Genomic DNA, 25949 nt, shown 5'->3' on the forward strand with positions numbered 1-25949 from the left:
GCTGGTGACTTGAAAATAGGGTGAGGTGATCCCAGAGGCTTCTGCACTCTAATCACCACATTACTTTCCCATTAAAACATTCCAACTGAGGAAATGTAAATTGAATTAGAGAACAATGAGAATATTTTTTGTGCCAGAAACACTTTAAGAAATGGAGCAGATAATAGTGAAGGGCTTTGATCTGCCACCCTGAAGGGGAAAAGGCCAAGAAAGGGATGGCTGCAGGAGATGGAAATTCATGGAAAAAGGGAAATGTATTATAAATGCTGCATGGAAGCTGCCACTTCTACCCTGCCCCCGATATGCTCACTCCCTAGGCTCTGCTGAAAGAATGCACCTAGGAGGACATGTTTGTACTAGAGCCTCCATTACTAGCCACAGCTAATTGAACCAGAGATGGTAGCCTGACCCTAGCTGAACCAATCAAACTATTGCTGGGGAATTTGGAATTGCAACACTGAGAGACGGTAACATCTTTATACAACAGGAGCTAAAGCCCTCATGCCAACTGGAGTTACTGGGGGAAGAAAAATATGTAAGTAGCAAAGAAAGTTGGCTGGCAGAGAAAAGCAAAATGACGTTGAAAGGCTGTTATTTATTCTGTGAGAGAGAGGGAGCTTCCATTCCTTATTTTTTATTTTTAAGCCTAATTTTAAGGTAAACTGACTATATATTTTTTCTGTTCTTAGTTGTCCACAGGATTGCCCCATATCCTTGCAACAGTCATCCCTTTACCTATGCTGACTTCAGTGAGTTTCTCTCCCTCACTGCAAAGCAAGCCCTGACTAAGAACCTGGAGGTGGCAGCTCTTCATTGTGTCACTGGGCATTCACACTTTGGCTGAGCCTATTTGATAAATTAATCAATAGATACCTATTGCGAGATTAGTATAGGGAATGAAAAATAGCTTTTCCGTACCCATCCTAGGTTCATGGCTGAGGCCTCCATAATAAAAGATTAACAGGAGCAAAGCATAGACATTGCATGTAAGTTTCCCATGACATAGGAGCCTTCCTAAGGAAAGGAAGACCCAGAGAAGCTGTTAAACTTGTGTGTTTCTATGCCAGGTTTCATGAAGAGTGGACAGTTGTGGCGAGATACAGTTGAACAAAGATGGGAATAAACTGGGGGGGAATTTAGCAAGGCTTATTTGTTCAGATTTTTCTCTGTAACCCGTCAGTCTTCAGAGATAAGAAAGTACCTTTCCTGTGGAGATAGGTACTGTGGATATAGGCAGCACTTCTTACATGAGGGTCTTAGGACCTGCTTCAGGGGAAGTTCAGAAAATCATTCCAAGGTTTTATGACCTGCATCAGGAGAAAGGAGAGGAGGGAAGGTGAGAGTGACTTTCCAGCTTCTGCCATGTTTTCAAATATCAACATGCTGTATTTAGCAGAAGCATGTTTTCAACCCAGTCACTACAAAGCATAAAGCACAAAGCCTATACGCTGTGTGAAAGACACAGATCTAAGTATTTTAGAGTTGAGAGAAAGCAGGAGTTCTCTAGGTTTTGGATTTGGCAGGGGAGGGGGCCAGTAAAATGTCAGTAATATTAGAAGTTAACAGAGTTAACAACTTTTTATTTGGTCAAGTAAAGACCTTAGGAGAAAAAAGTCTGCCATAATTATAATTTCATTTTTTAAGAAATGTATTTTTAACTTTAAGACAAGATGAAGGGAAAAAGTCTCAAAGAACAGTCTTTTAAATTGAATAAGTTTTATTTCATGAAAAACTCATTATGTTGTTTTTATTCATCTCATTTTACCACTTCCTCCCCTTGTTAGTATCAGAACACTGCTTTTACTTAGCACGGCAATGTGCCCAATAAAAAGGACCACCTTCCCTACAACTAGACTCCATTCCGACTAGGGGTGGCCAGCAACTCAGCCGTAGCCAGTGAGAGAGAAAAGGTTGAAAGACAAGAGAGGCCAGGAGATATTTAGCCCTCTTCCCCTCTCTCCTGCTTCCTACTTAGTATAAGGGCAGAAGGGCTTAAGTTCCCGTAATCTTGGACTATAAACAACTCTCAAGGATGATAGTCACAGAATGAGGATGGCAGAGCAAAAAAAAAGGAGGGCTGGGCACGGTGGCTCACGCCTATAATCCCAGTGCTTTGGGAGGCTGAGGCGGGTGGATCATCTGAGGTCAGAACTGTGACATCAGCCTGACTACCATGGAGTAACCCCGTCTCTACTAAAAAATATATAAAATTAGCTGGGCATGGTGGCTCATGCCTGTAATCCCAGGTACTTGGGAGGCTGAGGCAGGAGAATTATTTGAACCTGGGAGGCGGAGGTTGCTGTGAGCCGAGATCACTCCATTGCACTCCAGCCTGGGCAGCAAGAGTGAAACTCTGTCTCAAAAAAGGAAAAAAGAAAAAAGAAAAAAAGAAAAAAGAAAAAGAAGAAGGAGGACCCTGGGTTCCCAATAATCATGAGAATTACCTGGCTTGCCTAACTCTGGACTTTATAATTGCAAACCCCAAATATCTGAGACAGGTCTCAGTTAATTTAGAAAGTTTATTTTGCCAAGGTTGAGGACACACACCCATAACACAGGCTCAGGAGGTCCTGATGACATGTGCCCAAGGTGGTCAGAGCACAGTTTGGTTTTATACATTTTAGGGAGACATGAGGCATCAATTAACATATGTAAGATAAATATTGTTTCGGTCCGGAAAAGGCAGGACAACTCAAAGCAAAGGTGGGACAACTCGAAGTGGGGAGGGGGCTTCCAGGTCATAGGTAGATAAGAGACAAATGGGTGCATTCTTTTGAGTTTCTGATGACCCTCTCCAAAGGAGGCAATCAGATACACATTTATTTCAGTGAGCAGAGGGGTGACTTTGAATAGAATGGGAGGTAAGTTTACCCTAAGCAGTTCCTAGCTTGACTTTTCCCTTTACCTTAGTGATTTTGGGGCCCCCAGATTTATTTTCCTTTCATATTTCCCCCCTTTTCTTTTTAAAAAATATTTTGGAGAAAGAATTTTAGAAGAAAATGAGTCTCTGGTCTCATTTTTGTCTGATCTCTCATGGCTAGCATGGTTTATTCCTAGATGGGTAGGTCCCAAGTTATTAGGAAAGTTCATTTTTAACAGGTTGTGAAATCTTATGTTTTATGAAGAGAAAATAGGGGGAGGAAGGGAGCAAAACAACAACAAACTAAAGAACAATCTTGGAAAATTGGTATAGGCCATATGATTCTGAAGTCCATACATCAGTAGGTAGGTATGAAAGTGGATTATGTATGTAAATAGGTTGCTGTTATTTTCTTCTGAAGTTTAAGTTGTCTAGCTTCAGTTTGCAAGGCTTTACAACAGTGACTCCAAATTAGGGAAAATGGGGGGAAAAAGAAGGAAAAAAATGAAAACATTATTTTGAAGACTTATAGCCAAGAAAAATTAGAATTTGGCCCAAACTGTAGAAAATAATAAAAACTGGAAAACATTAGGCAAGACTCGAATGTAACAACAGGTGTACTATAGTTTTTGAAACAGAATTTTTCTCTCTCCAGTTTCCCATTTTTACTACAGCCAAATCATGGTAAGACTGATTTGCTTTATTACACTTGAACTGACAATTTGTATACAGTGCAGCAAGAATAATTATTTGTTTACATAGGCTTTTAAATTGCCTTTGATGGAAATTTGTTCCATAGAAGGAATCTGAGATAAGACTTTTTTGAAGTCCAGCCCAGCCATGGATTTGTACCATCAAATACCTATGAGTTGGGTGAATTTCTCTACTCCTGAGGTTCCAAGATAGACTTGGGGCTCCTGGGCCTGTCAGAAAGTTACATTCTTTACTTACCACAGGTCAGGAACCCTGTACAGGGACTATGTAGACAAGGTATGAGGTCTGTTTTCCCAAGGGGCTTTTATTGGCTCCATAAGTCAAGTCTGATTCCTTAAAGGAAAGCACATCATTCCAGTCAAAGTCTTGGTAAAATAACCAGTTTCTCAAATTGTGTCCTGTTATAAATGAAGACATATTCTTATTGCACTTATGCAAATCACTGTATTGCCATAAGTTAAGAATATTCACAAATGGTTTCCAAATTCCTGAGAAATCAGGTAGAGAGAAACAAATATGTTCTAAAGTTTGTTCACAGAAGTGTACTAAATTGTTAAAAGCTGTTAATAGCTCAAAAAAAGTTTCTTTGACTCTAAAGAAACAAAACAAAGGATGAGAAACGTTTTAAGCAAAAAGTCAAAAAGATTACTTTAGTCTTCTATTAGGTCAGTCCATGTGGTTAATTTCTGTTCTGCCTGATATTCATAAACATTTCAGTTCTCCATGAATCCCAAAAGTTTTTCTCCTATTCTGATGCCACAATTTCCAAAGTTATCAGAAACTTATATTCAAGAGCACCTGTTAGAGTTTTATAGCTGATTATAAAGCCACCTTCTAAAGAGGACCAAAACAAGACAATTGTCTGTGGATGACAAAACGTTTTATGGCAGCCATAGTCAAAGACACAGCTGACAAGGAAATTCGTTAGCTCTGTGGCACATAATAATTTAACTTAACAATTATAATTATTACTGATAATGTACACTAAGTCACATCAGAATCATAGGCATTTCCCATAATTTTGGAACACATACCAATAACATAATTATACAAATACAGCCCAAAGAAAACCAAACACTATTTCACATTTGACAATGTTTTCTGTATAATTTTTATACCAATAAGCCAAATTATGTCATTTTTGGACTTTAGGGAAACTAATATCTTAAAGGATTAATCAGGTCAGAAAAAGACATAATTTATCATTTGATTTTGGAAAGTTTGTTAAATGTCAAAGGTTTAAAACACTTGATATCACACATCACTGTAAAATAAGTCATTCATTTGACTAAGGTGATAACTCAAGAATTTCCAAAAAAGGTGAAAACCTTCATTCTTTGAGAGAGGAGACTTAATTTTTCAAACAATAAGTCCTAATAAAAACAGTATGAAGCCAATTAAATTTTTTTCAAAATTTTGTGAACAATCTATATGATTTTTATCTTATCTTGACCATAAGATATAACTTACATAAGCCTTTTATAACCTTCATAACCTTTATTAAGGAGGTGGTTAATGCTTCAAGAAAACCTTGTTAATCTGACAGAGGGGTCCATATGATGGTCTTGCATCAGTGTGCCTTTAACATTAATGGTTAATTTATAGAAAAACTGAACTTATTTTATTTCTCAAAATTGGCCCTTACAATCCCACACACCCACATCTTCTGCGATAGTCCCTGAACGTTGAGTTGTTGAATAGCTTTAATTTCTGGCCCTGTGACTCAGGAATGCAGTTTATTTTGATTGACATCTTCTATGAGGCCTGAAGATGAGGCTTTAATTGCTGTATTTTAGATTTAGCAGGATTTAGTGTCCTCTTAGACCCAGGACTGAAAGCCCTGTAACTCAACGTCAAAAGGACTTTAAAAGCCCATACAGAAAGATACAAGGATGTAATAACCTTAATCAAAAAATATATTTTAATCTCAGTTTTTTTCTAAGGAAACCGACAACTTAATAATAATGGCATAGGAATTGTTTCAATAAACCATAAAATCTGTTAGGCCAGTTCCTAAAAGGCAAAAGAGAATAACTTCTGCACTGCACAGAATATTATGTTGGAAGAAAACATTTCCCTTACACCTTTAAGAAAACATTGTTAGCATCAGGCCACAACAAACAGAATTTGAGGAAAAAAAAACTTATATTACCTGAAAGATGAGTTGGAGAGTGTTACTGTATGTCAACCTTTAAAAGAGGAGAGAAAACCGAAAATGGCAAGGTGCAATAAAAGTTGAAATTTAGGTTAAAAAAAATTAACATCTCTAGGCTGGGCGCAGTGGTTCACACCTGTAATCCCAGTGCTTTGGGAGGCCAACACAGGCAGATCATCAGGTCAGGAGTTTGAGACCAGCCTGGCCAGCATGGTGAAACCCCTCTCTACTAAAAATACAAAAAATTCGCCGGGCATGGTGGTGCATGCCTGTAGTCCCAGCTACTAGGAAGGCTGAGGCAGGAGAATCGCTTGAACCTGGGAGGTGGAGATTGCAGTGAGCTGAGATTGTGCCACTGCACTCCAGCCTGGCAACAGAGCAACACTCCATCTGAAAAAAAAAAAATTCATTGCTCTAACCAATTGTTTAGTGTATAAGTGTTTTTTTACATCAAGCCCCATCTGTAGAAAGACCACTATAATTTCCCTTTAATTAATAGACAATTTGATCATATAAAAGTTTTGGGGGTTTTTTAAATAAATCATCTTATTGTGACTTACACAGACTATTCATGACATGCTTGGACTTTCTGGTTTGTCCTGAACATCCCTGTTTGTTAAACAACCAGTCATTTTATTTTAGGACTAAATTTACCATACAAGATTCTGTCTCATGTAAAATTATTTCTCTTTAAGCTTTCTTACAAAAAAAAAAAAACCTCTTTATTTTTATAACTTTCATTACATCTCTCTTATTTCCTGGCTCCTTTTACCTTGTTTTATATATAACATTTATATAAGGTTTGAATTAGACAAAAATTGTTCACCTTTTTAAAAAGGGCACACTTTTTTGAAATAATGTTTTCCTATAATATAGTTTTATTGGAAAATACCCAAATAATGAAATATCTATTATTTAATTTAATATAACTTTAGATTCTAAATTATGATGAGTTTGTCTACAAGTATTATCCCATTACATTTCGTTAATTATTGTATTTTAATCATTTACCTAGATATTTATGAAAACTACAATAGTCTTCGTTTAAAGTTATGGAACCACCATTGCAAAATTATAACTAAGACAATGAAAAAGATCTGACCTAACTGACTCCATCTTGCTTCTAACCTCCAAGCTGTTCTTGTTTATTCCTGGGTATAGGCTGAACTAACTTTGGGAGGAACTTAGTTAACAGTTTAGCTTTGAAACAAAGACGATAACAGTCCTTTCCCAAAACAAACCTTACTGTTTGTGGACTAGACTGCCTAAAGTCACAAGATTAGAAGTTATGGTAATCTTACTAAATTCAAGATGTAACTATTTTCATTAGACCTATATTTATGTCTTATTTATTAAAATTACAGCCAGGTGCAGTGGCTCACGCCTGTAATCCCAGTTGGAGGCCGAGGCAGGCGGATCACTGGAAGTCAGGAGTTCAAGACCAGCTTGGCCAACATGGTGAAACTCCATCTCTACTAAAAATACAAAAATTAGCTGGGTGTGGTGGCAGGTGCCTGTAATCCCAGCTACTTGGGAGGCTGAGGCAGGAGAATCACTTGAGCCTGGGAAGTGGAGGTTGCAGTGAGCCGAGATCAAGCCGCTGCACTCCAAACTGGGTGACAAAGAAAGACTCTGTCTCAAAAAAAAAAAAAAAAAATTACATAAGCAAAGATCATTCTGTCTTGGTCTGGATCTGTAATTTTGTAGCCCCTATGCCAAATTTTGACACCCTATAGTATTTGGCAGGGATAAGCATGAAATTTCTTGATTAACAAATACAAACAAAAATGTATGCTGGCAATTCCCATTTCTAACATTACTTCACCAATAATTTCAAAGCTAGTTTATTTATGAAAATATTTTACTTATGTAAACTTGAAAAAGCATTTGACTAGTCTTTTTTCCTGATAAAGTATTTGGTTCAACCACCTTTACTTTCTTAAGCCAATTAATTGGAGTTCCTTTATATATTTTCAGTAGTGAAACATTGTGTACACAACACATAAATACATAGATGTGTTAGGCATGCTGACAGAAGTACATCTCATAGATTCTTAAGAGCTTTTTTTTTCCTATCTTAGACTTTCAAATTCTTTTTTCTTTTCTTTTTTCTTTTTTTTTTTTTTGAGACAGAGTCTCGCTGTGTCACTGAGGCCAAAGTGCAGTGGCACAATCTCAGCCCACTGCAACCTCTGCCTCCCAGGTTCAAATGATTCTCCTGCCTCAGCCTCTCGAGTAGCTGGGATTACAGGCGCACACCATGATGACTGGCTAATTTTTGCATTTTTAGTAGAGGTGGGGTTTTGCCACGTTGGTCAGGCTGGTCTTGGACTCCTGACCTCAGGTGATCCGCCCACCTCGGCCTCCCAAAGTGCTGGAATTACAGGCATGAGCCACTGAGCCCAGCCTTCAAATTCTTGATAGCCTGTTTTCACTACCCTAGCCAGTTGTCAGCTAAATAGCCTTAAATTTTCATATTAAAGGGGCCAACTCAGGTGAAAATCAAATAGCAAGATTTACATCATATTGTACAAGGAGAAAAAGTCTGGTGCGCTAGAGGGAAATTAAAGTGGATTTAATTGCCAATTAAACATAAAATTATAGAAATCATAAAGGTCTTTTAAATACACACACACACCCACCCACACACACACACACCCTATAGCTTTTACTTCAGAACGTTTAGCCGTGAGTTAAATACAAATTCACTGGCTTGCAAACAAAAAACCTGTTGGATTCAAACAGTGGTTTTATTTTATTTTTTGAGATGGAGTCTCGCTCTGTCCCCCAGGCTGCAGTGCAGTGGTGCAGTCTTGGCTCACTGCAAGCTCTGCCTCCTGGGTTCATGCCATTCTCCTGCCTCAGCCTCCCAGAGTAGCTGGGACTACAGGCGCCCACCACCACGCCCGGCTAATTTTTTGTATTTTTAGTAGAGACGGGGTTTCACTGTGTTAGCCAGGATGGTCTCGATCTCCTAACCTTGTGATCTGTCCACCTCGGCCTCCCAAAGTGCTGGGATTACAAGCATGAGCCACTGGGCCCGGCCAGTGGTTTTTATCTTAATAGAAAAATAACAGCAGATTTAAAGCAGGCAGAAAATAAAATAGAGGAAAAAAGAATTTAGGAACACTATAGTTTGCAGATCGACCTTAGGGGCTTTTTTTTCCTTAATGTAATTGTGCATAGAGACCATATTAGTTCCATTTTACACAAACTGTGGCAAGTAGGGGTGCCATAAAATCTACAAAGTGCTCGAAAGGGGGTCATTCTCCTTGTTTTCTCCTAATTCTTATTGTTTCCCACTTCTTTTCTTAAAAGGAGTAACTGAGCTGTGAGCTGCAGGCTAGGTTTTTGCCTGGTGGATTTATATATGCTGCTTGTGGACAGGACTCCACAGTGTGTCACCACGGAGTTGTTTCCACCCTTTCACGTGTCTCGGTTTCTCTCTCCAGACATCCCTGACCTCTGAGAGGGATCAAAATGCTGGATGATCAGCCCTTATATGTGTTTCCCGGACAGGCCTTTTATTAAAAATTAATTTTTGTGGGGGATTTCCCTGTAGGGCCACTGCACATCACAGGGGATCAATCCCCCAGATACTTCTACGAGGCCCCCGTCTCCATCACCTGGGGCACCTTTCAGCTGGGAGGAGCAAATGCCCTTTCTCTTTGGAACTAAAGAAAACTCAATCTCTCATTTACCTATGAAAACAACAGTTCAGTTGCCCATGCAAATTCGTATAGACAAGCTGAATCAAGATTAATTTTGAGAGAAAAAGCAATAGAGAAGACCCTTTAGAATATATCTCCTAATTAGAATTAGGGTCCTTAAACACCTTTCTAGGAGAGAAATAAAAAACAACAGCTAAGACCACTTCCCGTAAACTGTGTTCAGCCACCCCTACTTTGTAGCTCTCGTCCGCCGTTACACACACCAAGGTCAAATCCTCTCACAGTACAAGGTCATCTCTGGTACCCCCAAAGCTAAAGAGGCCAGGCCATGCAATAGAGGAAAACAGAGCTCTAGACCTAAGAAGAATCTGCCCATGACTCTTGAAACTCCACATAGAAAATAGAACAGCCCAAAAGGGCTGAGTGACACCTTTGTTCTGAATTCTTTAAAGGGGTTCAAGTCATTAGAAGCCTTTTCTAGACTTTTTTTGGTACTGCAGACAGCAAAGGGGGAAGGAAGTACAGGTTGGAAGAAAAGTAAACAAAAGAAATTTGTTTTTGTATTTAAGACAGAAAGCAAACGCAAGCATGGATTTTTGCTTTTTTCTCCCCCTTTTGCAGCTGCAAGGAATTTTAGCCAAATTAGAGAGGGTTTGTTACCCATAATTTAGAATTCTCACTAGGATTTGACCAATCAGGTAGAGTTGGTCAAATCTGATGGGAGAAAAACCGGAACAAACAACAACAACAACAAACCCAACAATATGATCACTGAGCACTCTAATGGTAAGGAGGAATTAAGGCCAGGTGGTTGCTGAACTTTAGCCAAGCCAAAACCCCAATTCAGATACCTACCTAGAGACAGGTCTCAGGCTGAAGACTGCCTTCAACCGTCCTAGAAGCAGGGAAAGAAAACCGAAATTCTTCTTCCCTGCTGAGAGTGAACTCAGACTTCATAAAGGAGTTACCTGCCTTCCATCATCATGGAAGCAGGAAATCTTGCCTTCCTTGTTGGAAGCAAGTAAAACTCTTAAAAAAAAAAAAAAAAAAGGAGAGAGAGAGAGAATCGTATAGCAAAATAAAAATAAACTTTAGATCACAACCAAATTTCGGGAGACCAGGGATTCTCTGGAGGGGGGTGCTCCCAGACCTCAGCAAATTGTCCTGTTGATTTGAACCATAAAGTTGGCTCATGCTGGTACCAAACACCAATAGGAGATTTGTCAAAGGTCACGGGCAGGGCATCTGCACTCAGAATCCCTCTGTGGTTACCAAAATGTGAACCCCAAATATCTGAGACAGGGTCTCAGTTAATTTGGAAAATTTATTTTGCCAAGGTTGAGGATACGCACCCATGACACAGCCTCAGGAGGTCCTGACGACATGTGCCCCAGGTGGTCAGAGCAAGGTTTGGTTTTATACATTTCAGGGAGACATGGAGACATCAATCAACATATGTGGAATTAATATTGGTTTGGTCCGGAAAAAGGTGGGACAACTCGAAGCAGGCAGGGAGTCTTCCAGGTCATAGGTAGATAAGAGACAAATGGGTGCTTTTTTTTTTTTTTTTCTGAGATGGCGTCTCACTTCGTCGCCCAGGCTGGAGTGCAGTGGCACAATCTCGGCTCACTGCAACCTCCACCCCCCAAGTTCAAGTGACTCTCCTGCCTCAGCTTCCCAAGTAGCTGGAATTACAGGCGCCCACCACTACGCCCAGCTAATTTTTGTGTTTTTGGTGGAGTGGGGTTTCACCACGTTGGCCGTGGCTGGGCTGGTCTTGAACTCGCAACCACAAGTGATCGCCCACTCAGCCTCCCAAAGTGCTGAGATGACTGGCGTGAGCCACTGTGTCCGGCCAGGTGCATTCTTTTGAGTTTCTGATTGTCGTCTCCAAAGAAGGCAAGCAGATATGCATTTATCTCAGTGAGCAGAGGGGCGAAATAGAATGAGTAGCAAGTTTGTCCTAAGCAGTTCCCAGCTTGACTCTTCCCTTTAGCTTAGTGATTTTGGGACCCCAATGTTTCCGGAGTTGGGTCTCCTTCTGCTGTTGAATTTGTGATCTCACTGACTTCAAGAATGGAGCCACAGCCCTTCGCAGTGAATGTTACAGCTCTTAAAGATCGTGTGGACCCAAAGAGTGAGCAGTAGCAAGGTTTATTGGAAAGAGCAAAAGGACAAAGCTTCCACAGCATGGAAGATGACCTCAGCAGGTTGCCACTGCTGGCTGGGGGTTGGGCGGGGTGGTGGCCAGCTTTTATTCCCTTATTTGCCCTCTCCCATGTTTCCCTTTATGTCCTATGAGAGTGCCCTTTTTTCAATCCTCCCGGCAATGGGACATTTCTAGGATCCTGCTGATTGGTGCATTTTACAGAGTGCTGATTGATGTGTTTTACAGAGCACTGATTGGTGCATTTTATAGAGCACTGATTGGTGCATTTCACAGTCCTCTTGCTAGCTACAGAGTGCTGACTGGTGCATTTTACAAGCCTAGCTACAGAGCGCTGATTGGTGCGTTTTACAGTCTTCTTGTAAGACAGAAAAGTTCTCCAAGTCCCCACTCCACCCAGGAAGTCCAGCTGACTTCACCTCTCACCGAGATTTTTCTTTCACATAATAAAGACAAATAAATTTATATTTTGTTTAAATTACTGTTATTTCAGGTCTCTGTGGCTGGCAACAGAACTCAACCAAAGCACTATAGTAGGGTCTGGGGTTAATGGGATGAAAAAAAAGAAGAAGAAAAAAAACATGTTCTATGCCCTTGTGAAGTTTAGCAGAGTGAAGGGAAGTTTCCTTTAATTTATTGAAGTCTGCTCTTCCTGAAGCATAAATCAATAGATACATAGTTGTCAAAATGAGGTAAGCTCAAGAAAGTAGCAAGTTTCATTCTAAAAAAGAGGCTATGGGAGGACCTAAACCAGACCAAGAGGCAAGAAGAGTAAACTCTCTTATCTGCTTACTAAAATTCCGTGAATGTTGTGGAATGGAGAAAAAACTATCCTTGTGCGATCTGACAGAATTCCCAGAAAATAAGTCTGTCATTAATAAAAATCTGTCATTTTTCCATTGAGCAATGATACACTATTTCAAAAGAACCTTAAGCCAGTTTTAGTCCAATTTTCTTTAGTTCAGTAAAAAATGCATTCTTATTCAGCGCATGCATCCCACCAACTATGATGTGTTATAACTAATGTAACACATTTTTATTGCCTGCAGAAAGTAATAAGTTACATTTTTAAAGGAGCACATGTCTTAAAAATAGTTTCCCTCATAAGTATTTCATAATGATTCATTTAGCATGAAATTAATATTAAAGAACTGCTAACAATAAGCACTTAAAAATTCAAATTGAAAAGGAAATTATGCACATTTGTGATTTCATTAATTCTGGCAACCGTTTATTCAAAAATAAGTAAATTTAATCACATTCTTGTGTCTGTTTCAGATTGACTCTTTAATTGTCTAATATTTTCCAAGCCTAGTTTCATTATTTTATGTATAATATTAATGTGCTAAATTAAGGTTTTAGTACACCCAAGTCATACAATAAAATAAGTGTTACACGATAAAGGAATAGCCTTCAAACATAATATCAACATGCATATATATTTACTTGCATACCTTAAAATCCATGATCTATAAGGACAAGTGGAAGAAATTAACATTTAATAAGCACCTACTATGTGTCAGGCATTGTGTCAGGCACTTTATGCTTATTATCTCATTTGATTTTGTTTCTCTGACATAATTTCACCACATGTAAGTGTAATAAAAGTGTCACTGTCATGTTGCACATGTCAATAAAGTCAATCAATGTATTAGAAGAAATCTGTTTACTAGGCCAGGCTTGGTGGCTCACGCCTGTAATCCCAACACTTTGGGAGGCTGAGGAGGGCGGATCACCTGAAGTCAGGAGTTTGAGACCAGCCTGGCCAACATGGTGAAACCCCATCTCTACTAAAAATACAAAAATTAGCCGGGCATGGTGGCAGGCGCCTGTAATACCAGCTACTCGGGGGGCTGAGGCAGGGGAATTGCTTGAACCCGGGAGGCGGAGGTTGCAGTGAGCCAAGATCACACCACTGCACTCCAGCCTGGGGGACAAGAGTGAGACTCCGTCTCAAGAAAAAAAAAAGAAAAGAAAAAGAAGAAGAAGAAGAAATCGGTTTACTAAAAATTTCAGGACAGCAAGTGACAGAATAGCTTTAATAGGAAACAACTTCCTTGGGCTGGGTGTGGTGGCTCACACCTGTAATGCCAGCACTTTGGGAGGCCAGGGCAGGCAGATAATGAAGTCAGGAGTTCCAGACCAGCCTGGCCAATGTGGTGAAACCCGTCTCTACTAAAAATACAAAAATTAGCTGGGTATGTTGGTGCATGCCTTTAATCCTAGCTACTCATGAGGCTGAGGCAGGAGAATTGCTTGAACCCGGGGGGCAGAGGTTGCAGTGAGCTGAGATCGCACCACTGCACTCCAGCCTGGGCGACAGAGCGAGACTCCGTCTAAAAAAAACAAACAAACCAAAAAAACTTCCTTTTGTTTATATTGGAAACTCGAAACTTAGAAGTATTTTCATGATTCCTGTCTCTGTATCTTTGCCATCTGTGTTAGTTCCCTATTGCTACTGTAACAAATCACCCATCTCATTATGGGGTTGGTTTGTTACCAACCCCATTATGTTGTAATTTAGTATTTAAAACAACATAAATTTATTATTTTATACTTCTAGAGGTTAGAAGTCTCAGGTCAGTTTCAGTGGACTGAAATCAAAGTGTCAGCTGGGGTTTGTTCTTCGTGGAGGTCCTAGGCAAGAATCTGTTTCCTCACCTTTCTTAGTTCTGGTGGCTGCCTGCATTCCTTGGCCCTGGCCCCATCCTCCGGTGCCTCCCTCTCTGACCACACTGCTTCTCCCTTGTGAATGTATTGGGCCCTCCCAGAAATTCCAGGATAGTCTCTCCATCTCAAGATCCTTAACTCCATCACATCTACGATGTCTCTTTTACCATGTAAGGTAACAAATTCACCAACTCCAGGGACTAGGACATGGATAACTTTGGGGGACTATTATTCAGCTTACCACATCCCATTTATTTATTTAAATACATTTTCATGACTCTATTTTCAGATAATGATGCATAATGCTCTGCATATTGTTTCCATAGTATTGAAGGTAATTTATTTCATATGACTTTTAGGAAATCTACTTTCTTCAAAGGCTCTCTGTTTCTTATAGTGTTTAATGACAGATTCCACTAATATTTACAGATTGATTTATTTCTTTGAACAGATTTGTATCAAATAACTATTACCTGCTTAACTATCAAAGTTGGTACTGAGTAGAAATAACTACACTGTTTATTAGCACTAATTAACCCACTAAGATTAAGTAAACAGGATATTTCCCAAACATAGGGCACTTCTACAAATCACAAGATTCAGCTATGGGATAGTATCCGAAGTCATCCCGGCTTTATTTCACAGCTCCTTTAGATGGCCTGGATTTCTTTTTTCTCATTTACAGACACATGCCTTTGAATTGCTCCCTGGCTATTTCCTATCCAAATATCTTAGCTCCCAACAAAGCTATGCTCATCTCAAGAGCTGAACCCATGTCCTCTTCTTTTATATCTATCAAGGGCCTAGCAAAATACTGGACCAGAGAGAGTAAGCAGACACCCCGCAGTTTGCATCTGGCCAACGGACTTGTTTTGTTTAGCTTGAAGAGTGTTTGAGAAAAAAGTTAATTGAAAACATTTAGAAATCAGAGAATTTCACATAAAATCCTTTGATTTCACTTATCTTAAAAAATTGGCTAATATGGGCACCCTGTGCCAGCATTTCTGCCTGGTAACCATGAGCTAGAGTTCTGTGCCCTGCAGGCAGGCAGAGGCTCTCCAGCTTCACGGTCTTCACCCAGCCCTAGTCTGGCCCCCGTAAGTATTTGAGTTTGAGACCCCTATGCTAGACACCCTGTAGAAATTCTCCTTAGCGATATCCTAACATTATCACCTCATTTTTCAAGTGTGGAAACTGCTTGCTAAACCCAAATTTGGCCCAGGAACTGTTTGAGGGCATTTTTACTACGTATTTTTAATGTATAAATTGTCCTCTAAGACGTTGCACATCAAAGTATAGTCTACAGACCAGCAGCATTGGCATTAATCGGGAGTTTGTTAAAAGCTCTCCTGAGCCAGAATCTGCATTTTAGCAACATTCTCAGGTGATTTGGATATACATGAAAATTTGAGAAGTACTGCTATAGATGAAGCTCATGGCTAACTACCTTTCACCTGCCCCTCCACATACCACTAAGACCAAGCCTACTTCATTTATATTGATGGCAGCAGCGGGCCATCTGGAGCCACCACTGCCATCACACTGGCTGGAACAGGGAGATGCGACAGGGGCTGCATGCTCCGTGGAGCTGGTGAGAGCCAGGGACAAGCAGGAGCCCCACCCTTCTGAGTTGAGGCAGGAGCTCCCCAGGTGCCCCTGCAGCCACCCAGGTCACAGCTGCAGACCCAGGCATTCCTGTGCTCTCAGGGACTGGAGCAGGCAGGACGCCTGCCCTCCAGGGAACAGCTGCAGCCACCCAAACCCCAGCTGCAGACCTGGCCTTCCACTTCAGGGAGCAAGGAACCAGGCATCCCTGCACTCTTGGGGGTCTGGGAAGGCCCTGTCCTTGCAGGCTTGGAAGGGCCTGCTCCCGCTGTGTGGCTTCTCCCTGCTGTCGGCACCCACTCCAATCTGGGAGCAAAGTAGAGGCCAAGCCCAGGCACTGTTGCATCCCAGCCAGGTGTGCACACACTTGGGACAGTATTGACATGCCAGCCCCCTGCCACCTCAGCCCCCACCAGGCTTTGGGTGCCAACAAGCATAGGAAGGAAGTTGAGGTAGGGCTGAGGGCAGCTTGGTGCTGGCCTGCAGGTGCCCCTTGGCACCTACAGCCTAGGCACCATGAACAGCAGCAGGAAGCAGACAGGCTTCCCTGCAAAAGGGGGTGGGTCCCTGATGAGGCCCCACCTTCAGGCCAGGAAGGGCCTGAAGGATGGGGACCGGGCTGCCAGTCCCATGGACCAGAGTGGGAATTTGTGGTGCCTTTTCTGGGCCACCCATGGCCACCCATGGACAAACAAGGGTGTACTTCTTCCCCTCTGAGGCCCATAAAAGCCCCAGGCTCAGCCAGAGCTGAGCAGATGTCAGGACAACCAGTGGTAGAGGAGAGCTACCCACTCCATGGCCTTCTCTCTGCTGAGAGCAGCAGACATTGGGACAACCAGCTGCAAAGAGGTGCCACCCACTCTAGGGCCTCCTGTCTGCTGAGAGCCACGCAGAGAACAGGATGACCAGCTGCAGAGAGGTGCTACCCTCTCTGCTGATAACTGAACACTTGTTGGGATGACTTGCCTAGCAGAGAGGAGCTACTCTCTGTACTAGGAGCTGAACACTCATCAGGACCCCTCGGCTGTGAAAGGAGCTGCCCCTGCAGGTTTTCTCTGAGCTGTTCTAGCACTCAATAAAGCTCCTCTTCGTCTTGGTCACCCTCCACTTGTCTGTATACCTCATTCTTCCTGGTCACAGGACAAGAACTTGGGACCCACCAAATGGCAAGACTAAAAGAGCTGTAACAGAAACAGGACTGAGATATGCCCCTTCTTCACCACATTGTGGGGGAAGAGAAGGAACAAAGGGTCGCTGTGGCCCTTCCAGGATCCCAGACCTAGGAGCTTCCCAAGCCAAGGCTGTGACTCCCTCTTTGGGGCCCTGCGGTCCCTGTTGTCTCCAAGCTTCCAGGCGCCAACATGTTCCCCAGTGCCAGTCTGGCTGCAGCCTTGCAGAGAACCAGCACCCATGCTGGCACCTGGAGCTGACCAACCAGCTGTAGCAGCTGGCATGTCTGTGTGTGGTAGCAAGATCCCACGTTCACTTACACACCCCTCACCCTTCCACGCCTGACTCACCCTTGGCAGGCATGGGATCCAGGCCAGTAGTGTGAGCTGAGCACAGCCTGCCAGGCTGAGTGGGCAAAACGAGCCCAGCAGGCCCAAGCAAAACTCAAGCAAAGGTGCCACAGGCCACAGAGGCTTCCGGCCAGAAAAACGACACCCCGAAGAGCCCATAACAATTTCACATATCATGGAAATAGCATTTTGAAAATTATTAACATGCCTTTCTCTTTTGCCTTTCCAAATCTCAGAGGCATTCTTTAAAATGAGTGGAGGGAGATTTCGATTACAAAAGAATACCCAACAAAAAAAATGAGGTAACTTCTCCAGGTTCAGGACAGGAAAACCCAGCTGAATGTATTTATCATCTTCTTTTTTGGTGAGGGAGGGGTAGTTATAAACAATAGAAATCTATTTCTCACAGTTTTGTATGCTAGGAAGTCCAAGACCAAGGCAACAGCAGGTTCATTGCATCTGTCAAGGGCCCTGCATCCTCATAGATGGTTGTCTTCTCACTCTAACCTCACATGGTGGAAGGGGCAAGGGCTCTCTTTTAGGCCTGTTTCATTAAGGTCACTAATCCCATTAATGAGGGCTCTGCTCTCATGACCTAATTGCCTCCCAAGGGCTCCATCCCCTAATACCATCACCTTGCAGGTAAAGATTTTAACACACGAAGTTTGAGGGGACTTAAACATTCAGACCATAGCAACTCGTGGGTTGCAAAACCAGATCTTGAACCATCTTGTAACTCTAAGGTTACTGGTCGTTTTAATGCTCCAAACCGTGGCAAACAAATAAATTTAGTTTTTTGGGTTTTTTTTTTTTTAACATTTTTTTAAGAGACAAGGTCTCTTAAATCCCAGCACTTTGGGAGGCCAAGGTGGGTGGATCATGAGGTCAGGAGATCGAGACCATCCTGGCTAACACGGTGAAACTCCGTCTCTACTAAAAATACAAAAAATTAGCCAGGCGTGGTGGCCGGCGCCTGTAGTCCCAGCTACTCGGGAGGCTGAGGCAGGAGAATGGCGTGAACCCGGGAGGCGGAGCTTGCAGTCAGCCGAGATCGCGCCATTGCACTCCAGCCTGGGCGACAGAGTGAGACTCCGTCTCAAAAAAAAAAATAAATAAATTTAAAAAATAAAAAGTAAAAGAGATAAGGTCTCACTCTGGTTGCCCAGGTCGGAGTGCAGTGGTGAAATCATACCTCACTGCAGCCTCGACCTCCTGGGCTCAAGCAATCCTCCCATTTTGGCCTGTCGAAGTGTAGGGATTACAGGTGTGAGTCACTGCGCCCAGCCTCTTTTTAAAATTTTTAAATGCATTTTTTAATTGACACATAGAAGTTGTGCCTATTTATCGTGTATAACATATTGCTTTGAAATATGTATACATGGCCGGGCGCAGTGGCTCACGCCTGTAATCCCAGCACTTTGGGAGGCCGAGGCAGGCGGATCACGAGAGCAGGAGATCGAGACCATCCTAGCTAACACGGTGAAACCCTGTTTGTACTAAAAATACAAAAAATTAGCCGGGCGTGGTGGCGGGCGCCTGTAGTCCCAGCTACACGAGAGGCTGAGGCAGGAGAATGGCATGAACCCGGGAGGCGGAGCTTGCAGTGAGCCGAGATCGTGCCACTGCACTCCAGCCTGGGTGACAGAGCGAGACTCCGTTAAAAAAAAAAAAAAAAAGAAATATGTATACATGTAGAAGGGCTAAATCAAACTAATTAATGTGCATTACCTCCCATAGATATTTATTTTATGGTGAGAGCACTTAAAATCTATTTTTTGCAATTTTCAAGAATACAAAATATTGTTATTAATTATAGGGAGATATTGTTCAAAGGATACAAAATTTCAGTTAGGAGGAGTAATTTTAAGAGTTCTATTGTACAACATGATGACTAGGTAATAACTAGAGTTACCTATCATTCCTTATGGTACAGGGAGGATACATTATAGGAAAAGTAAAAGAAATGTACCACTCCTTTAAGCACTGAGAATGAAGGAAGAATCTAGAAGCATCAGAGAGATTAAGCCCAGGAGATGAATATGTCCCCATCTACCCTTTTCCAGAAAGCAGTACAAAATCAGTAAGGCTGACACTTCAAGCACAAGGGTCTCTTGTCTTCACACCCTTCTTAAAAATCTGTCTCTGACAAAAAAGATAAACAACTCAATTTTAAAATGTGCAAAGGGCATAAATAGACATTTCTACAAAGATATACAAATGGACAATGACCACATGAAAAGATTCTCAACATCACTAATCATTATGGAAATGCATATCAAAACTGTAATGAGGTCAGGTGAGGAGGCTCACACCTATAATCCCAGTACTTGGGGAGGTTGAAGTGGAAGGATTGCTGGAGCCCAGGAGGCTGAGGCTGCAGTGAGCAGTATTTGTGCCACTACACTCCAGCCTGGGTGACAGAGTGAGACCCTGTCTCAAAAAAAAAAAAAAAAAAAAAAGCAGAGGAAGAAAAGAAAAAGAAAAACCCACAGTAAGATACCACTTCACACCTATTAGAATGGCTATAACCAAAATAACAGTATTGGTAAAAATGTGGAGAAATCAGAACCTCATACATTGCTGGTAGGAATATAAAGTTGTTCAGATGCTGTGAAAAACAGTCTGGCAATTCCTCTAAAAGCTAAACATAGAGTTACCATATGACCCAGCAGTTTCACTCCTAGGTATACACTCAAAATAATTAGACACAGGGACTAAAACATTAAGGTTTATTGCATCATTATTCACATTAGCCAAAAGATGGCAACAACCTTTGTACCTACTCACAGGTGAACAGATAAATTAAATATGGTATATACATACAATGGAATATAATTCAACCATATGTAAAGGAAAAATAAAATCCTAAGCTCCCCAACCAACTGAACTGATCCCCTCTTGGCCAAAGGCACCCCAGAGAAATCTTAAAAACCGAGTTCCCTGCCATGAAGGGATGGGAGGTTGGCCATGCCTCGTTATACACCCCCGCCTTGTGCAATTTAGACACAACTGACCAGCATTCACGTGAAAATGGAGCTCATAAGACTGACAGAATGGACTCTCTGTGGTATAAGGAACCAAATTATAAGCAGGATCTAAGGCCATGCCAGGTGAGGGTTAAATCACTCACCCCTACACTTAAAAAATAAACTATATTCTAACTGCCATGAATTATTTTCTTTTTCTCTAGCAGTTAAACAAGCACTGGCCTTGAAATAAGCAATATTAAAACAATTTGCAGCTCATCCACAGCTGACAGCCAGGCAATGACCGCCAAAGTCCCAGTTCCACACCCACTCTCCCATTCCACCAGCCAGAACCACAGCTGTGACTGGACAAGAGACCAGTTTTTGTAACTTTCTCCTGATAAGAAGACCACCAGCCACGGCTTGGTTCTGGCCGGTTTACAGAGGCTGCACATGTGAGTGCCATCCTGTCCCTGCTTCACTTTCTGATATATAGGGACTAATTGTAATGCATTTGAACATTAAGTCTCCACCCCAAAATGAACACAGGTCACATGTAACATGCATGTTTGCTTATCACATACAGGTGCGACTCCCCTCATGAATATTCATAGCTGCTCTTGTGGCCTGTTGAATATGTATGTTTAACCAACCAGTTCAGCATAATGTTCCTGCCCCAGCCCCTCCTTCTTCAAAGTGCCTGCTAACAGCTTCAGCCAGAGGCCACCCTTCCCAGCCTGTCAGAATGACCACTTTGCACACTGTAAGCCTTTATAAGAAAGTCCCTTCCCAAATTTTAGGATATGTGATTTTAGGCCAGGTGCAGTGGCTCAAGCCTGTAATCCCAGCACTTTGGGAGGCTGGGGTGGGAGGATCACTTGAGGTCAGGAGTTTGAGACCAGCCTGACCAACATGGTGAAACCCCATCTCTACTAAAAATATAAAAATTCGCTGGGCATGGTGGAGCATGCCTGTAATCCCAGCTACTTGGGAGGCTGAGGCAAGAGAATGGCTTGAACCCGAAAGGTGGGGGTTGCAGTGAGCCGAGATCACGCCACTGCACTCCAGCCTGGGTGACAGAGTGAGACTCTGTCTCAAATAATAATAATAAGAAGAAGAAGAAGAAGAAATGATTTTAAGTTGACATATCAAGAAGAACAAAATTCTGATACATGCTACAACATGGATGAATTGTGAAAACATTATAAGTGAAATGAGCCAGATACAAAAATGACAAATTTTTTGACTCCTTTTATATGAAACATCTAGAATAGGCAAGCTCATAGAGACAGGAAGTAGATTAGTGGTGACCAGGTGCTGGGGGGAAGGAGGTAACTAGGGAAATTTCGATTTGGGGAGTTGAAAATTTTTAGAAATAGGTAGTGGTGATGATTGTACAACACTGTGAATCTAATAATGCTACCAAATTGCACACTTAAAATGGTTAAAATGGCTAATTTTATGTTAGAGGTATTTTGCTACAATCTGGGGTTCCCCACAGCAAACTGGTGAATCGAAAGTTGATGGTTGGAGTGAGTGGACAGAAAATGGACCTGTAACTGCTGGGCGGGAAGATGGAATGGATACATAGAACAGGCCCTGTGTCTGCAGCCAGTGGAGGCCAACGTGATGACAAGTCAGAGAGGGTGACCCCAGACTGGGACCAAACTGACAGACTGAGCACGGGTCGGGGACATCCAGGCAGCCTGCAAACAGGCAGGGCAGGGCCCCTCCCCAGAGGCCAAGAAGTGGAAGGTGCCTCCGCGGAGACCCAGCCCTTCTGCGTCACCACAGGACCTGTGTGAGGCACACTCTACTCCCCTTCTCTCAAGATACCGCCTCGGACAGAGAGCAAGGGGGACGAAGGATAACTGAGAAAGGGAATATTTGTATCTATGAGAAGACTGAGCAATAACTAAAGACACTGATGAGATTAAGGGAACGTGCTACAATCTTTAAACCAGATAGAACTAATAGTTAATTTTTTAACTCCCTTTCCACCCCTGTGCCATTGAACCAATGGGTGGAGACTCATGATGAAGATCAGATTAAACTGAGTCAAAATAAAGAAAATGCATTAATTTGGTGGTGTGTCCCCACTCCTGTTAAACATTTTACATGAATTGTGTCAGATGCCCCCTCTTTTAGCTTCTGTGTGCTTTTGTTCTGAGGCTCAGGCCCTGCTGTGACTTGCTTTGGAAAACTGGGCTCCTGGAGCCTGCAGGCTGCAGACTCTGAAATTGTTCTGTTGCTTTGTTTCATCCCCTTCCCATCCTTTTCCCTCTATCTCCTGACTGATTTCCTTAGGGAGCTCCTCCTCAATAAATCCCTTGCACACAAAAGCTCATCTCAAGGTCCATTTGTGGGTAACCCAGCTAAGATACCCATTTTCTCCACATTCACAAGCTATACTATGACATAAACCTTTCAATCTTGCCATATCTGCTATGTGACTGAGCCCTGAAAGTTATTTGTGTGTGTGGCCCCTATTCTAGGCATTCTGCCCTGTTTGTGGGAAGCACTGAGCCAGCTCTGTGGTGGGAGCACCTTGGGGAAGGACATTTTGAGCAAGGTCAGAAGGACCAGTTAATGGGCAGGATCACAGAGGTGGGTCCCTACTTCCTCCTCCTCATTTTAGACTCCCCATCCCCAAACCCCAATTCCACTATTATATGTTGGACTTCAGTCTGGCCCAGGAGCTTAATAACAAGGTAATCTCTGCAGATAATCCCTGTGGTTTAGAAATAACTGTCATATACATTGTCTCACTTTATCTCATGTTTTAATCTCTGTGGCGAGGGCAATACTCATTCCCATTGACAGACTATGAAACAGATGCTTACAGAGTAGAAATGATCTGCTCAGTGTTGCACAGTTCAAAAGTAGGAGTCTCTGTTAATCCCAAATAAAACAAAACCAAAAAGCCCACAAACTGTGTTTCCTCTGCTCTCCTATGACAACAATCAACACAGGATACTTCCGTGATCAGTCGTGTGGGGTTGCCCCTACACATCAAGCTAGTCATCAGTTCTGCAGAAGACACCAGCTGGGTGTCCTATAACTCAATTCTGATATTATCTTCCTGGAGATAGATAGCCTCAGATCCCACAGGTTGAGAACTCTGTCCCGTTAAGACCCCGCTTCTACTCCGGAACTTCAGACCAGTTCCAAATTGGGGTTCCCATGGCTCCTTTTCTGGGCTTGATTAATTTGTGAGAGCAGCTCACAAAACTCAAGGAAACATGTTACCAGTTTTTTATTTGTTTGTGTTTTTGAGATGGGGTCTCACTCTGTCACCCAGGCTGGAGTGCAGTGGCATGATCTCTGCTCACTGCAGCCTCCGTCTCCCAGGTTCAAGCGATCCTCCCACCTCAGCCTCCTGAGTAGCTGGGATTACAGGCATGTGCCACCACAACCAGCCTTTTTTTTTATTTTTATTTTTTGTATTTTTAGTATAGGCGGTGTTTTACCATTTTGACCATGCTGGTCTCGAACTCCTGACCTCAAGTGATCCACCTGCTTTGGCCTCCCAAAGTGCTGGGATCATAAGTGTGAGCCACGATGCCCAGCCATCACCAGTTGTTTTTTTTTCTTTTTTAACAAAGGATATTACAAAAGATGCAGATGAAGGATGCTTAGGGCAAGGTATGTGGAAAGAGACAAAGAGCTTCTATGCCTTCCCCAAGTGCACCACCCTCCAAGAACCTCCATGTGTTCAGCTATCAGGAGGCTCTCCAAACCCTGTCATACTGGGTTTTTATGGAAGCTTCGTTATGTAACCATGATTGATTACATCATTGGCCACTGGTGATTGACTCAACTTTGTGGGAGGTGTCCCTCTCCCCTCCCCAGAAGTCAGGGGGTGGTGCTGAAAGTCCCAATCCTACCCCTGCCTTGGTCTTTCTGGTGACCAGACCCATCTTGTAGTTATCCAGGGGCTGCCAGCCTCCAGTCAATCATTAGCATACAAAAAGTCAGCACTTTGGAGATTCTAAGAATTTTAGGAGCTGTGTGCCAGGAAATAGGGTTGAAGACCAAACATATATTTCACAATATCACAGTTTCTCAGTCCAGTATTTCTTCATCTTAAACTGATGACAGTGATAAGAATGAGCTGGTGGTGATTTAGGCTGGACCTCGGGTCCAGAGAGTTCTGTTTCCTGCTTCTAGTGCAAACCATTGTTGGTCCTTTCAGGCTCCATCTTGTTTTTATTTATTCATCAATTCCCTTTTATCTTCTATTCTCCTCTTGCATTCCCCTGATCTCCCATAAGAAGCTATGCTATTCTAATATATTTAATATGCATCCTTTTTTTTTTTTTTTTTTTTTTTTAAGACAGAGTCTTGCTCTGTCACCCAGGCTGGAGTGCAGTGGCACCATCTTAGCTCACTGCAAACTCTGCCTCCCGGGTTCAAGTGAGTCTCCTGCCTCAGCCTCCTGAGTAGCTGGGATTACAGGCATGTACCACCATGCCAGGCTAAATTTTGTATTTTCTTTTTCTTTCTTTCTTTTTTTTTTTGAGACAGAGTCTTGCTCTGTCACCCAGGCTGGAGTGCAGTGGCGCTATCTCGGTTCACTGCAAGCTCTGCCTCCCGGGTTCATGCCATTCTCCTGCCTCAGCCTCCTGAGCAGCTGGGACTACAGGCGCGTGCCACCACGCCTGGCTAATTTTTTGTATTTTTTAGTAGAGATGGGGTTTCACCATGTTAGCCAGGATGGTCTTGATCCCCTGACCTCGTGATCCACCAGCCTCGGCCTCCCAAAGTGCTGGGATTATAGGCGTGAGCGACTGCGCCCGGCCTAAATTTTGTATTTTCAGTAGAGACAGGGTTTCACCATGTTGGTCAGGCTGATCTCGAACTCCTAACCTTGTGATACGCCCGCCTCAGCCTCCCAAAGTGCTGGGATTACAGGTGTGAGCCATCGCGCCCGGCCGCATCCTTTCTTTATATGTGTTCTTGTAAAATGCACATTGCTGTTGCCTGTGTTTTTTATTCACGTAAATGATGTAAGTCACAGAAATCATCTGATTCTTAATTTTATTTTCTTTTTCTTCTTCTTCTTTTTTTTTTTTTTTTTTTTTGTGAGACAAGGTCTTGCTCTGTCACCAGGGCTGGAGTGCAGTGGCACCATCCCAGCTCACTGAAGCAGGGCTCAAGTGATTCTTCCACCTCAGCCACCAGAGTAGCTGGGACTACAGGCACGTGCCAACAAGCCTGGATAATTTTTTTATTTTTAGTAGAGATGAGGCTTCACTATGTTGCCCAGGCTGCTAAATTTTCATCTGGTATCATGTCTTTAAAATCTATCCACGTTTCTAACCTACATGCTACATAGTACTCCAGGGAGTGTATATTCACCATATTTTTTCTATCCTGTCTGCCACTGATGGACACTCAGATTGCTTCTAACTTCCTGCCATCACAAACAATGTTGTAAGAAACATCACAAGGTCTTTGACCTTTCTCTAATACACACTGTCAGACAGGGTAGACGATTCCCTTGGGGAAAATGAAGGCACAAGCCAAAGTAACTGGACAGGGAGGCACACAACCACACTATGAAACAGGGGCAAGGCAATGGATTAGTTTCCTGTGGCTGCTTAATAAATTACCACAAA

The sequence above is a fragment of the Gorilla gorilla genome, chromosome 13 (assembly GCF_029281585.2).
Source record: "Gorilla gorilla gorilla isolate KB3781 chromosome 13, NHGRI_mGorGor1-v2.1_pri, whole genome shotgun sequence".
Lineage (NCBI taxonomy): Eukaryota > Metazoa > Chordata > Mammalia > Primates > Hominidae > Gorilla > Gorilla gorilla.